The following is a 12,497-nucleotide window of genomic DNA, read 5'->3' on the forward strand; positions in this document are numbered from 1 at the left end:
TACCAAATATCTATACTCCATACCTCTGAAAACCAGCATGCAGGACTAAGAATGAATCTTGTCTTTAAATCACCATCTACACAGCTTGCCATCAGCCAGGAATTACTCCTCCTTTTTCTTCACAAAAAGGAGGGTATCTATTATTGGAGGAGAGGGTAGATATTTTCCCAGGAGTTCTTCCATGTTCTGATTTCTCCAGAATGAAGCCATGTTCTTTCTGTATACTTAGAGAACATATTGATCATACCTGGGAGGCTCAGGCTAAAATAGGTACTTTGTTGTATTGTTATCAGTGCTTTTATATCAGGGCCAACAGAATAGCGAAGCAGTAATGATTAAGGTATCTTCTGTTATTTAGGGCAGATGATCTCAAACTGTGAAAAGTGAGACTCCAGATTCTGAAGAGGAGAACAAATCATTTAAGCATCTGACAAGTACCTAAGAGGACAAAGCATCTGTTTCTGCACCAAATTCGGCAAGCAGATAAGAGGCTAAATGCTTAATCAAATTAATAGTTCTAATCTGTTGTATTTGGGAAACCTGTTTATCTTCTTGTACAATTTGGCGTCAGGCTGCAGGCAATGGAGTGGCAAAGGAAGTATGTGTTGGGAACAATACAGTTGTTACATCAAGATTCTGGGCAACTGTAGCCAACAAACCACACCTGAATAGTACAGTCACCAGCCCAGAATTCCCTAGGATCGGTTGCTGATGGTGCTGCTCTGTTGACCAGACAAGGGCAGTAGGTCCTAGTATTTATGCCAGACCTATCCTATAGAGGTGTCTTACTACCGGCCTATCACAACCGGTAATGTTGGATAAACCTATTCCCTTCTCTGCCTGAAGAGGGCTTTGAGGCCTGAGCACATACAGTCCTAGGCTCAGAGCAAAATACCAGGCTCAAGTCCTTGACAAGGGTCCACCCAGCTTACCATGAATTCTATGACATCATTAACAGCATCCAAGGCTACTGCCCGTGCCAGACAGTATGAATTTAAGTAATTCGCATTTGGAGATGTATGGATTGTGCCCAGTCTTGGAGGCTTGAGGAAAGGAACAATTTAAAAGCACAAACATCCCATTAAACAAGAATATTAAATCATATTAAAATACTACTAAAATCCTGGTTAAAACCAGATACTTGAAAGCCAGCCCAAATAGAAAGGACCCATGCTGCTTCTTCAACTTTGACAAGTTTGGAGAGAGAATTCCATTACTGGGTGTGTCCATGTTGTTTGACCCTGGCACAAAGATGGGGTCTTTATGGACCAAACTAAACATGATGTGGGAGATTTGTGAGTGGAGGTTCGAATATCTTTTTCTTTTTCAAAATGAAGCAGCAGGACCTTACTATTTGGATCAGGTATGCAATGGAAGGGGTGTTAATGCAAATGTGTATTCACACACACACACCCCCGCCCAAAGGAGGGAAAACATAAAGGCACAATACCGTGCCTATATGCTTTCTCCTATGTGGCTAACACCAGCTTTGGGAATTGGTGCAGAAGCAAATGGTTAACCCTCCCTCTCCCCTCCCTATGCCACGCCCCAATTTAAATTTGGGGCCTCAGCAGTTGCTTTTTGAAAAAGATGTTGGGAACACCAACCATGAGACTGCCATGTTGCATCTAGTTTGGCCCTAAGAGGCACTGCCAGTTGATCTCAGCAGTCATATTTAGATGCAAGGGAAGAGGTGACTTCTTACAGTTGTTAGGCCTACATTATTGACAATTTTTTATAGGTCAAAACCAGAACCTCAAATTGTTTATGAAAAGAGGGAGCCAGTGTACTTGTTGGAGTAGCGATGTACTGAAGGTACTCCAGGTGACCTGTCTACGAGGAAGCAGGGTGCCGCTGAAGCTTTTAAATATTTTTCAAGAGGAGCTCCAGTCTGTACACAATACATTTTTGCCTTGGGACGATGAAGACATTAATGATGGTTGCCATGTCACCATATGATAGAAGAGATACAGCCTTCGCAGCAGAGAGGGAGAGAGGGAGGGAGGGAGAGCTGGTGGAAGGTGTGCCTCAACGCTATAGTAGCTGGGGTGCCAAGATCACAAACGTAAAGGATGGGGAAAAGAACACACTATTATGAAAATCTTAACTTCCCTTTATGTGAGAGGGACCTTTGGAAACTACTTCATTGCTTCCATCTTGAACTGCTTCAGATGTTCAAAAGACGAGATGAGAAGAAGCCTCAGTGACTCGTGATTCCCTCCCCATGTTTCCAAGAGCAGGAGCCAAAATGGGTGTGGCTTTTCCTGTGGCTATCATTTCTCCAGGTGACCATATGCATAAAGGAAGCTGCGTCCTCGGGGAAACTAGGATCTATTTAACATATTGCTGCAGTGGTGGGAGAGGAGCAGAAGCTCCGTCCATATCGCTGCCTGGTTGCATTCAACACAGATAAGAGATCAAGCAAAAGCTTAGACTACCCCAATGAATTCTTTGTCCCTCTTAAACAAAAAAGTCCAGCTTGCCCTTGAAGAACCTTGACTTTACTTCATTTGGGGAGAACCCAAGCTCAGAATTATCTAAAAACTCTGAGAATGTGGGGATCCAGAGCCAATTTGTCCTGCTTAAATCCCTCCTTTTCAGTGTCTTGTCCCAACGAAGCGCAGTAGCGATCCTGCATACATGTGTAAACAGGAGGAAAAGGCCTCAGTATATAACAGCCATGCAGCTTCTGTTTATGCTGCACAGTTAGGCTTTTTTAAAAGGAAGGATTAAGAGTGTCCTAATGGTTATGGGAGCCTGTTTCAATAAAGCTGGAAGATTATTCCAGCTGTTTTGAGGCTGCACGTCTTTAAAAAAAGTTAAGCCTGCCTCCCATTGATGCTTCTTAGCTCTATAGACACTTGGAAATGAATTGACTGGTTTAAATAAAGGGCAGATCTGCAGCAGAGTCTTTCAGATGAACAGGAATAGCAAATATGATGCTGCTGCTGCAAATATAAAAGTTACCAAGCCATTAAAAATAACCTTCAGGAGGAAATAGCTACTGTTCTCTGCCAGTAGTTTCTGTTTCTACCTTGTTCTGGTTTATCCATCCCTTATTTGGGGATTGGGGGTGAGCTACTAATGCTTCATAAACATACAGGGCTCCTCTCACCCAGCCAGCTGAATAAGCTTCAGTTTCTTTCTTTCTTGGCATTGTTCCTCTATTCTCACAAGTATGTTGGGCTGATGACAAAGAGAACAACGTGTTCCCTACCGACTGCACAAAGAGCTTAAAAACATGTTTATGTGAGGCAGTGGCAAAAGGATTAGTCACAGAGTGGCACCCCCCCCACCCCCCTTCGAGTGTGTGGGGGAACTCCTTGAAAGTCAAAGCCCAGGCACATTAAAAACACAGATTTGCCTCTAGGATGTTTTGTCTCTAGAGTGTTTTATCTGTGACCTATTTATTCCTTTATCTGTTGAACATGAATGTACACAGGTTATTTACATAATTTTGGTTACTGCTTTTTTTTTAAAAAAAGAGCAATGCAGCGCTATATAAAACTATTAAGGGTACATTTCAAATATAGTGGCCACTTATGAATTGTCAAAAAAAGTGGAAATTCATTACCGAAAAAGAGGACAAAAGAGGGCACTGATTTGCATAAGATATGCATATGCTAATTTATATGTATGGATGCAAATATAGAAATAATTACTATATTTGAAATAGTAATACAGTACAACTCATCATAGCGGGGAAGACTGTGACCAGGTGACCTGTGAGCCTTGCTCCTCAGCCTGCTGTCTAGGTGCTAACTGGTGATGGGCAAGGTTCTTTATCTTTAAACTGGAATTAGACAGGATGGCCTTTCAAATAGAGGACACCTTCAAATAGAGGATGGTCCTTTGGCAGCCATTGAAATGGCTCATAGGCTGGCCTTTGTAAAAGAGGACACACAGCCACCCTATGAGTTGCTTTCTGTTGACTGTTATAAAGGCTGTTCTGAAGATAGATTTTCACTTTCACTTTTGCACCCATCCCCATGTTATCCTTCACCATGCCTATAGACAGACATACAAGGGGTCATGATTCTGGAATTCCAGGCACACCAGGCAGATGCAGAGATACCACCCAGCACTCCCCAACCTGGTATCCTCCAGATGTGTTGGACTGCAAATCCCATAATTCCCAACCAGCATGGCCAATGACACCAGGTTGGGGAAGGTGGTACCTCACCATTGGAGGGGGGAAAAAAACAGCTGCAGGGCTGTTTTTGATCATGCGTGTTTCTGGAAATTACATGTGTGTGTGTGTGTGCGCACACACACACACACACCCAGGAGCAGGTAGAATGTGGACTTGACAGAATGGACCATACCAGTTTGGACTACAGGATAGGGTTACACTTTTGAGTCGCAGGGCTGGTCCTACCATTAAGCAAAGTGCTGCTTCAGATGATAGGTGCTGCGGGCAGGGAGTGGTGGTGAGGCATTGGAGGACGGAGCTGTGTGTGCATCCTGAAGCCTGCCTTCCACTCTCTTAAACTAAGGTGCTGTTCTTGGGCGAGGAGGAGGATGTTGTCCCATCACCAGCATTAAAGTAAGATTCAGTTGCCAGTCCACTGGGTTTCTGGATATGGAATGGGGAGGTGAGGGGTGGATCTTGTCCTTTGCCCCAGGATGCAAAATGTTTGGGCCAGCCCTGCATATTTCTCTATATGGAAAAACAAAACTCCCTGAGAATAGAAAACTAGCACATTGAGGAAAATGGTTCTAATCTCACCTGAATGATTCTTACCTAGCCCATTCCCCTTATGCTGGTTTTCTGCTTGAGTGTTTTTAACGCAGGGGAGCATTTGGAAGTATGATTCCTCCACTTGCAATATAAAGTGGTACAATCCATTCTAGCAACCCAGCATTTTACTACCACATTTTATTGAATGTATAAACCAGACCACAGATGACCATCACATGATAATTTGCTGCAGAGTATATATAATCACTTAGTATGTTGGTGACCTGTGGGGCCTTTCGATGTTAACTTTGTAATCTGGGAGCCACTGCATCCTCACTCTTTCTCACACTGTAGGTAATGTCAGAAGCCCCACCAGGTCACATAGGAGGTGTAAGGTGGCCATGTGCCCTCTTTTACAGAGGACAATCCTCTATTTGAAGGGCTGCCATAGGACAGTTCTCTGTTTTGAAGGTATCTATTTGAAGGGCTGTCCAGTCCAAGTCCAGTTTGAAAATAAAGAACCATCAGAAGTAAGAGCTGGGCTTTGGAGTTGCCCACCAACAGCACCTGGAGAGCAGACTGAGCAAGGCACACAGGTCATCTTGTCCATGTCTCCAACATTATAGTGAGATGTACTGTATTTCTATTTAAATTATAATAATAATTTCTAAAATTGCATTTATACATATGCATTAGTACATGAAAATGGTATGCGAATCAGTGTCCTCTTTTGTCCTCTTTTTTGGTGACACATCTACTCTTTTTTGGCAATACGTAAGTAGCCACCCAAAGGAGGTGTCCACAACATACCTCCTGGCCATGACAGTGTTGTCTTGGGTTGCTTTTTCCCTACTTCTTTACCCTGGAATTGTCATCCTGTGTTCACTCACTTTTTACAGAGCATGCACATGATGGGTGCTTCCTGACAAAGGGGACCTAGCTTTAACACTTAAAAGGCATTATACAGTTATTAGGCCTTGTTCTCCTCTTCACATATTTTTTTCCTGGTTAGAAAAAAGATGGAAGTAGCAGTGGGAAAACATGGGCCATCATTTGGACCTCCCATAAAAGTCTGTGAATGATTGCGCAAAAAAAGCCTTGTCTGGAAGGACCCAATACATTCCAACTGGTGTTTTTTTTTAGTGATCTAACCAAGTTTTTTCAGAGTAAAAGTATAATTCAAAAAGTTAAATAATCTTAGAATTATAGAATAGTAGGGCTGGAAGGGGCCTACAAGACCATCAAGTCCAACCCCCTGCTCAGTGCAGAAATCCAAGTCATGAACTATCTGCTGTCTTTTCATGACACTCCAGATCAGCTGTCTGAGGTGACTGCCTCACTCTGATTAATTGCTGGCCTGTCAATTCTGAACTTATGTTTGGGGTAGAGAAAGAATATAAAGAACAAAGATAGAAGGCAGAGAGAAGAAGGTTTTGAATAAGATTTTAATTGCCAGAAGAAGGGGAGGGAAAGAGAGTAAGAAGAATTACAGTTGTGTGAGGGTGAAACTCCATGTTACATTAATTGTGCTTTTTAAATAGTGTGCTGAAGACTTGCCACACGCTCCTCTCTAGGGAGCCACCACAGCTCCATGGTAGAGCACCTGGCATTCAGAAGGTCCCAGGTTCAGTTCCTAGCATCTGCAGTTAAAAGGACTAAAGGCACAGTCTTATGCATTTTGATACAGAAGGAAGGCCTACAACTCCCAGCCAACATGACTGCCTGGAGGGATGCTGGGAGTTGTAGGACTTCTTTCTGTCTCAACATGCACAGGACTGCACCCATAGTAGCTCTTTTTAAGTGATAGTGGTAGTAGTAGTTTGAGATGAGATGGGAAAGAGGGGCCATTCCACCAGCCCTGCTGAAGACCCCCCAGTGAAAGCTCTTCCTCCCTCAACTGTCACCACCAGCAGCCATTCCAGTGGGCTGTACAGAGGGAAGGGAGGCGGTTGGGGAAGGAGGGCCATTCCACCAGCCCTGCTGAAAGACTTGGTTTCCCCTTCTCTTTGCTCCCAATTCCTTTTTCCTTATGTGTCATGTCCTTTTGGATTATAAGCCTGCGAGCAGCAACTGTCTTCTTTTACTGATTATACGTAAGCTGCTCCGGTATCCTTTTTGGCTGAGGAGCAGGATAACACTACTTTAAATAAAATAATACATAATAATAAATCAAATCATAGTTGGTCTGGTAGTGGGAAAGACTTCTGCCCAAGACTCTGCAGAAGTACTGTCAGTCAGAGCTGACAATACTAGGCTAGATGGACAAATAGATCTAGGGCACTATCCTATGCATGTTTAGAAAGAAAAAGGTCCTATAACTCCCAGCATGGTGGGAGTTGTAGGACTTTTTTCTGCCTACACATGTATAAGACTGCACCTTTACCTGCTATATATGCTGCCTTCCTATGTTTCTTAACAAAAGCGTTGGGGCGGGGGCAGGACCTGCATCAGGACGGTGGCATGGGGACTGGGGAGAGAAGGCTTAATCCTTCCCTCAGTGAAATTTTGCAGTGAAAATTGTCTGCCCCTGAAGCCGATATTTTTGTCCACATCTTTGGAGTTAACTTCCCCCAGTCTCCCTGCACCATGCTCCCAGTCTCTCTCTCTCTCTCTCTCTCTCCCCCCCCCCTCTCTCTCTCTCTCACACACACACACACAGACTATGGTGGCCACTTTGTACTACCTAAAATAAAAATGAAAGCGCATTACTCAAAAAGAGAACAAAGGAGGACACTGTTGTGCATAAACTTTGCATATGCTAATGTATATGTAGAGGTACATATTGAGAAATCATTACTATAATTTAAATAGAAATACAATATATTTCACCATAATGGGGAAGACTGTGACAAGGTAAGAGTTATAATGCCACTAGATTGGAACACACACGACGTAGGGTGCAATCCTATGCATGTTTAGACAGTGTGTTCCTCAGTTTGCTGTCCAGGTGCTAACTGTTGATATGGGTCCCTTTTGTATGGTTCTTTATCTTGAAACTGGACTCAGACTGGTTGGCCCTTTAAACAGAGGACTAGGGATGGATGAAAATTTTGTTCCTGTACCTTTTTTTGCTAAGAATTTACCAAAATCCACACATTTCTTCATATATGGAAGGAAAGAACTTGAGATGAGGGAGGAAAAACTCAAATATGGGAGGTACTGAAACTGATAGACTTGTCCATCCAAACCAAGGGCTTTGAGTGTTTAGCTCTTAAAAGTCTGGGTTTGAAACCCTGTGAATTCAACTATGTTAGTGCTGAATTAGGGTTGCCACCTTTTTTCTCTGATGGCAGCTTTAACAGCTTTATGGCAGACAGGTATAACATTGTCCTCACCTATTGAATTTGGCTAGTGCAGATGGGTGAAAAATTCGTTTCAGATAGTTTTTGATAAGAATGTACCAAATCCACTAATTTCTTCATATTCAAGATGGAAAGAAGTTAAGATGTTTTAAACGCATGTGAGAGAAAGCAAAACTGACAGATTCTTCCAGCCCAAAGAGGACCTTCCTCTGACAGCCTTTCATATTGAGGACCATCCTCTGTAAAGTAAGACACCTGGCCACCCTAATATGCACATACAGCTATTCTTTCCTGAGAAAGGGGCATGGCAGGTCGTAACATACAGCTATTCTTTCCTGAGAAAGGGGCATGGCAGGTCGTAAGCACGTGTTTGAAAAAGTCAGTCAATATGATGTGTACTTCTGCCTTCTTTGTTATGTAAGACACTCACTCCCTTCCAGCATGTAATTTGTAGCTATTCTGGGCTCTGATGCTTGAAATGTAAAGCAAACTGCACCTGTTGTCCTTATGAGATGCAGTAAGGAGGATTTCTTTACACAGCCACTTTCCCTGGAGAAGAAACAGTGTACATGGTGACTTTAGCCTCCAATGCAGGGCCGATTCACAGAACCCCCCTTTTTACACAGTGAAGGGGCTGCAGCATGTTGAACTGCTGCGCTCATGAATTCTCCACCACATGCCCAGATTGTGTGTGCTCCCCATGGGTCTGACCTGGCACGCGCCTGTGAGACACACCATTGCCTAGAGGCTGCGGACGGGTAATGCTGCTGCTGCTGCTGCTCGCTCCTGGGAGTACATTTGCGTTCACTTTATTGTGTCAAAAGGTTGCTAGGGTTATGGGGACCAAACACCTGGTTTTAAAGAGAGTTCCTGTGCTTTTAGTAATGGCATCGCTGGAACAAACATGGTCAGTGGGTGTCGCTGTGGAACCTTGAAGGGTAAAGCTGTTTTCATCGGTGGGGGTGGGATTAATAGCAGCAGTGGTCATAGCAGGTTTCTTTCTGTCTTTCCTGCAGTGGCAGTAAGGCTTCTTATCCAAGTGGCTTGCTGCCTGCCTTTTTCTTTTTCTTAAAAAGGCCCCAGATGTAGAGTGCTTCCAGACAAGGCTTTTATCCTGCAATCACCCTGCCGCATTCATGCAATTCTCTCTCTCTCTCTTTCTCTCCCTCTCTGTTTCAGTTTCTGCTTGTAACTTTGTAATGGCCTGCCTTACTATATACAGATTTTAAAAGTTAAGTTCATTTATATCCCACTTTTTCCCACCATGAGTCTCAAGATGGCATATGTGGGGTTCCCAGGGAGCCTCCCATCTGGATCTGCTTAGCTTTAGCTAGGTGGCTTCATCATGTGCCTTCACACCCTTTGGGTGCTTCCAGGTATGATCCTGCCTCATTCACAGAATGTTATGGAAAGTGAGACAGCTATATCTTCCACTTGAGACTCTCTTGTGTTTCCCCATCGCTCTTTCTGTCTTCTTTCTTCCCATCAAGAAACAAAAACAAATCTATTGAGGAAAAGATGGAAGAGGGCTAAGCTACATGAGTGGTTTATCCCACTACAGTAACATCTGGCCCACTTTCACAGCACAGGACGCCCTCCCTAACCCACTGTCGTGCTGCTATTTCCCCCTCAGAATGCAGTTTTCCCCCAATCTGCCTTTATGACAAGGATGATTTGTGACTGGGGATTCCGTCCGCTACTAAGGGCACAATCCTAAGCATGTTTAGACAGAGAAAAGGCTTACAACTCCCAGCATTTCCCAGCCAGCATGGCTGGCTAGGGTATACTGGGAGTTGTAGACCTCCTCTCTGGCTAAACATGCATAGGATTGCACCCTAAGTCATGGGTGTTCCAATCTAGTGGCATTATAACTCTTACCAGCAGGAGTGGCTTTAAAGCTGTAGAACCCGTTTTGCAACTTTTCCCTCCCACACTTTCTCTTTTGTCCTGTGTTTAAGCCTCTAGCCTGCAATCCCTAAACTTACTTACCACGGAAGGGACATTGAACTGAGGGGGGCTGATTTCTGACTGAGTAAACATGCTTAGGATTGTGTTGTGAGTGAATTTCAGGGCGGAGGTAGCTCAACCCTAACATGCATGGTGGTGCCCTGAGCATATGCAGAGTGTCTCTGTCTGCCAGGACTCAGTCACTGCAACCCCAGCAGCAATTAGAGTTTGGTTGGTCTTTTTCCCAGCATTGGTCCCACCCACCCCCAGCCAGCCGGCCAGCTATCCCTCTTCCCCTAGGCAGGTGCGGCGTGCTTCTGCGCTTGCTCTCTCCTCACAGGCTGTCAGAGGTGACCGCTTGCTTGCTTGTTGCACAGCTCCTCCGCTTCCCCTTTATCCCCAATGGACTGAGGACTCCTCTTCCCTCCCTGCCCCCACACATGCATCTTTCTCCTCCTTCCTTCCTTTGCTTGCTCTTTCCTCACACGGATTTTGATTCTGGAACTCCCTCCTGACTGGACAGAAGGATGGACAGACAGAGCCTGCCTGCTAGGAAGCCAAGCCCTCTAGCATGAGCTGACCTCAGGCATGCGGGTTGGGGGGTTTCCACAGGCAGAAAATTCATGGTTTTTAAAGGCTGTTTTTCACTACACACCTTCACAGCTGTGCAGCTGTGAATAACCGCACCATTTACTTTTAAATCTGTATTTCTGCACATGCAGTTAATGGACTTTTACAAAAGCAGCCTGGACCACTTCTCCTGCCATTGTAGCAACATAACTGTGGCTGGTGCTATGCAGAGAATTGATAAAACACCTGTGACCTTTCAAACTCCACCTACTTTTCTCACAATTACAACACTATGCATTGGCGTGTGGCACTTGATTGCACCAAAACACAGGGGATACTAAGCTGTATTCATTGAGGTGTGCCTACAGAGCAGCAACTGAGTTTCAAAAAAATAAAACAACACAACAGTGTCCCACAAACAAAAAGGGCTCCAGGGCAGATCCCACCGGAACAGCTGCACAATGCCCTTTGATTGGTAATGCCAAGAGGCCTTTGTAAAAAAGAAAAGAAAATGAGGGGGGTTTACATTATGCAGTTATTCTTTGCTATTTTGCATGTTCAATGCACTCATTAATTTTAAAAAATGTGTTTTTAAAGTTATAAGTAACTATTTATTTATTTATTACATTTCTATGCTGCCCAATAGCCAAAGCTCTTTGGGCGGTTCACAAAAATTAAAACCACAAATACAACATAAAAACAATATAAAATATAAAATCATTAAAATGACAGTATAAGAGTACAACCAGCATAAAACCTAGCTGCAATGCAGAGATTTAAAATACAGTAGAAATTTAAAACAGCAGGGCTAAAAGACTAGGATGCTAAAATTCCTGGGAAAATTAAAAGGTCTTCTCCTGGCATGGAAAGAGTACAATGTAGGCACCAGGTGAACCTCTCTAGGTAATGTATGAACCTCAAATAATAATGTATTTTTGTTTTCACTATGCATTGTGAAGTGAAAGAGTGTGGATCTTTAACTGTTAAACCCTGACTGATCAGAAGAACAAAGCCCAGAAATGATTGTGTGCCGCCCTCTTCTGACCAAAGTCTTGCTAACCAGTAGAACTCATGAAACTTTCGGTACAGAAATCATTTGCAGATCATCTTTAAACAAAATTAGTTTTTTTAAAAAGAAATCTCCTGGGAAATATCGCAAACCAATACTGTCAACTAAAACAAAAGAAACAGTAGAACTGCATTTGGCCATTTTTAGCCACACGATTTACTGCGAAATGGTCACCTCATTCCACTTATGTAATTACTATACCATTTTGATAACATTAGCACCAAGTGTTAATGTTCAGGAACTTGCTAGCATTAAATCAGTCTGCAGGAGAGATGTGTCAGAACCTGAAAGCTACACTAATACCCCAAAAACTTTCCCCTCTAATTTCAGATGTGAAGGGGCTGGCTGTGATTATTCAGTATTCAAATACTCAGAGGAAGTTTTTGTAATCACTTGCTTCATGTATCCCCAAATGCTGAGCATTGGTTTAAATGAATCCAGCCCTTACGTAAGGTATCTGTAACTGCGCTGCTGTGGCTTATGCCACAGGACTACACCGTCCAGAATTTTATATCTTTGGTGTCAGATGAGTTTCACAGACCTTTATGAGGCATAATCTCAATAAGCCAATTCCTCCCGCCCCCGCAAAAATAAACTTGCAGTTAAGACAGAGATTAATACTCAGAACACTGTGACCAGAGAGACCATGTTAGTTTATTGTATTTCATGATACTGCACCATTTGACATCAGTTTTCCAGTTCCTACACTTCTTCAGGACTACCCTTTGAATGACAAAATTCTTTATCTTCTACACAACTTCAGAAAGTTGTCAGAATGGCTGCATCATGGTAAACCATACTTCATTGTGATGAGAATGAGCCCTAGTCTCCCGCTGGGCTTGTGCACCCCTCCCTATGGCAGCTTGGAAGCTTTTGATTTTTGATTAACTGCAGCTTCTTTCGTTGCCCAAACTTGACAAGCTGTGGT

Source organism: Heloderma suspectum, chromosome 5 (genome assembly GCF_057233095.1).
Source record: "Heloderma suspectum isolate Gila_16-S chromosome 5, 16-S_ref, whole genome shotgun sequence".
Lineage (NCBI taxonomy): Eukaryota > Metazoa > Chordata > Lepidosauria > Squamata > Helodermatidae > Heloderma > Heloderma suspectum.